Genomic DNA, 4,061 nt, shown 5'->3' with positions numbered 1-4,061 from the left:
TGCAATATACAATAATTTTGTACTCTTTCTTTCATCCGTTTGGCGGTTATTGCGACTGGAAGATAGGTGAATGAATTAATCTATGGAATGAATAAAAAATAGAAAGATGATAGAAAGTTAGGTTAAAAGCAGTTAAAAGAGTCAGACATATATATACTTTCAAGTAATTTTGCTAAGAATTTTTGTTTTCGTTTCTGTTTAATCTGGTAAGTGATTATATTTTATTGAAATTTAGATTGATAAAATATTTTATATATTACGTGTATTGCAGAGGTAAGGTCCATTTGCTTACAAATTTTAACTGGCAAAATAAACTACTGGAAAATATGGCCCTTTCAAAAACTACAAATACTTATAATCGACAAAATTGGGAGGACTTAGTAAGTATTTTTATATTTTTCCAATAGTTTATATATAAAACATATTTTAATGATTGCAGGATTTTCCTATTTTATGTCAAACATGTTTAGGTGATAATCCATACATACGCATGGTAAGCAAAATGAACAACCAATAATAAAATAAATCTGTATTTTTTTAACAAAACAAAAAATTATTTTTATAGACCAAGGAGAAATACGGCAAAGAATGTAAAATATGTGCCAGACCATTTACTGTATTTAGATGGTGTCCTGGTGCCCGAATGAGGTTTAAGAAAACAGAAATTTGTCAGACATGTAGCAAACTTAAGAATGTATGTCAAACATGTCTTTTAGATTTAGAATATGGACTTCCTATTCAGGTAAGTTGGATATTGATGTTGGTATTTTAGGTTGCAAATTCATAAAAATTTTTATTAGGTTCGAGATTCTGCATTAAAAATTAAGGATGATGTTCCAAAGAGTGATGTAAATAAAGAATATTACATACAAAATATGGAGAGGGAGGTAATACTTCNAAATGCGAAGCTAGCTCAGGATAGGAAAGAGTGGAGGTACCTGTCCAACCAGTCAACGGACTTTACTAATGTCTACCATATCTAATTCTGGTCTGTTCATATCAAATTTTCTAATTTCCCTACTTGCCTCATTTTCTTAATATTCTACAATGCGACTCGTGAAATGTTGCCTCTTCCCCTATTGCACTTATCCGAATGGGGGACGTTTACGTCCGGAGTGCTTTACCCCCAGAGGACGCCATCATTTAATTTGTATAGTTGTACGTTTTACTCGATATCAAAAAGTGATGGTTTCCGTTGCCTTCCACATCACAGTATTGTGGATCAGCGTGCCATACCGATCCTCGTGATCTCTGCTACCCTGAGTATTGAAAGAGCTGCTGTCCTCTTTCAGGGACTTGATTGATTATGATTGAACCTATGGTCCCGCTCCCTAAATCATCGAAACTCGCAAACCGATCCACCCACTCTAGTTTGTACGAGAACTTCGACAAGTTTCAAGTCCCGTCGGATCGGGAGAAAATGATATGAGAAATTTAATAATTACTAAATTAAGAGGCGAAATCTATAAGGAGATTGTAAATACTTTTAAAATAGTCGAGTCGGAGATGAGAGATAAAGAAGATATGAAAAGATCACAAAGTTATGAAGAAGAGAGCATGATAAAAAAATAGAGATATGAGATGGCAAATGAGAAATGAAATTTAAGTATAAATCATAGTTTTAAGAAATTGTATAAGTTCAGGTAATGTTAATGTAATAATGTATTGATAAATATAAATAAATAAAGTATTATTATTATTATAATGTACATTGGTTTTATTTAGATCTCAAAAACAGTTTGCTCTCAAATATTGAGCTAAACATAAAATAAATAATGAATTCCATAGATAAAGCTTATCCATCATCATATTAGATTAATTAAAACAAATCATTATTATTTAAAATTCTTCATAAAAACTGTTTAATGTTAATGTTAAATGTTTGATTACACAGTCATACGTGAATAACAGTTTTTAAATAATTTTGTGGTTTTTAACTCTTTCCATTTATTATTTTATATTCGTTAATCTACATTAATGCAGTATCATTAAAACAATTAAACTTTCTGTAATTATTATTTTTTTTTTTGCTGAAATTTGTATTGAGGTAACCAGTAGATAATACCGTAAAATTTTCAAAGATATTTCTTTAGAAAAGGCGATACAAGAAAAAATACTAACAAAAATACAGTTCTCATCTGTTTCATGTCTAAAATAAAAATTTCATCCGTTTTACTCTGGAATTAATCTGATATTTTTTCCTTAATTTCAGATCTACTAATGATTTTCTTCGACAAGATGAAATTTATCTAGTTTTACCCTCATACTCATTTGTTTCTGTCTGCTAGTCATCATCATATTTCTTTTGATTTTGACCTTCTGATCGTACATAAATCTAATATTCTAACTGAAAAAATCCATTGCATGGCTTTTTTCAATATCTATACCAGTGAGTGAGAGGTATTTCCGATACGTATGCCAAAAATAACAAAATTGGAAGTGAATTAATCTAGAATGGTATGAGGAGACAACAAAAGCCTTGAAGAACAAGCCAAACAGTGAAACAAACAATTGAATAGCGTAATGATAAAGCTGTTTTTAATCATTAATGTAATAATAATTAGCATTAATTGCTACAATTTTAAGTTGCCCGAATTTCTAACTTAATTTATTAATGTTGCAATTGTTAGCTATTTGATAAATATATATGCATGTACGTAGATATACAATAATTAGATGCCTATAATAATAATTTACAAATTTAAGTCAACTTCGCCTGAAGTGGAACTGGAATCAGTTTTTCTCCTCTTTATAGAATGTTACCGACAAAACCGGACACAGAAATTTACCTACTACTATCTGTCGTAAAACAGGAGCTTTTTGGGGAAAATGACTTCATTGAGAAGACGTAATACAGATGAAATTTATCACTTGCGTTGTTTCTACTTGTATTAGGAAGGTACTTACGAATATTTCGAATTTTCTCCACCAATCCAGCATCCCTTAGAGATTTTGGTCCATTAGCTACACCAGGCTTTGTCTGACCTTTATCAAAGGGTACACCTAACACACCAATTTTTGAAGAAATACATCTTCGCGCATCTTGTCGCAAGTTTAACACAACTCTTTGAAACATATTCTCTGGTCTATAATCAAAACATTTCAAACTGTCGCATGTGATACAGCATTACGTTACTTTCTCCATTATACAAGAAAACAGTAGCTCTTGTGACCTCTGCGTATCTAATCAAAATACATACAAACAGGCAACGTAATTTTGATTACTGTGTGTCAATGAAGAATTTTGAGTTTTACAATTTTACATTACGCATTAAACCAATATGATAGCAAGTAAGCCACGAAAACCTATGTTACGAAACATTTTGTATCAAAACAAACAAAAGTACCTATTTGTTTAATTTAAAATGAAACAACAAACTGTTACAAATTTTATTTATTAAGTTACTATTTAGCAAAATTGTTACACCTTACAAAAGATTTTTAAGAACCTTTTGAAGTGAAACTTCTTTACGCACGGTATTAGGGTAAGTTCGTTTCATGCGAGTTGCTATGTATTGAAATCATGCAACGCATTTTCCCCGCTGTCTGTCCCTATGTATGCTTAGATCATTAAAACTACGTAACGGATTTTAATGCGTTTTTTTTTAATAGATATAGTAATTCAAGAGGAAGGTTTATATGTATAATACATGCATAATTTAGTAGAGAAACACTGATAATTTTAGAGGTTTGTAATGTGATGTCGTAAATAAACACATTTTTTTGCGCTTACATTGCAAACGCTGGCTGAACCCTACGAGACAGATCAAAATAATATACTACAGTATTGTACACCTTAAAAAGGTCTACAAAAAAGTCCGGGATGGTATATGTCTATCTCTTAGAAATAACCCACAATAACCATTTTTTACCCTTTACTTTTTACGAGAATTAATGGCTTATTTACGAAGCGATTTTAAGCAAAACAGCATTAATCCTTATCCAATTAAATACTTTTAAATACATTGTGCATTTAATATAGATCAATATGGCCCTTTACAGCATGTAATTTAAATGAATATTTTCGAAGATATTACAGACTTAAAATGCAGGGACATAGC

This window comes from Agrilus planipennis, unplaced genomic scaffold (assembly GCF_000699045.2).
Source record: "Agrilus planipennis isolate EAB-ADULT unplaced genomic scaffold, Apla_2.0 scaffold209, whole genome shotgun sequence".
Taxonomy (NCBI): Eukaryota; Metazoa; Arthropoda; class Insecta; order Coleoptera; family Buprestidae; genus Agrilus; species Agrilus planipennis.
The sequence above is the reverse complement of the archived record's forward strand: the minus strand, read 5'-3'. Positions refer to the sequence as shown.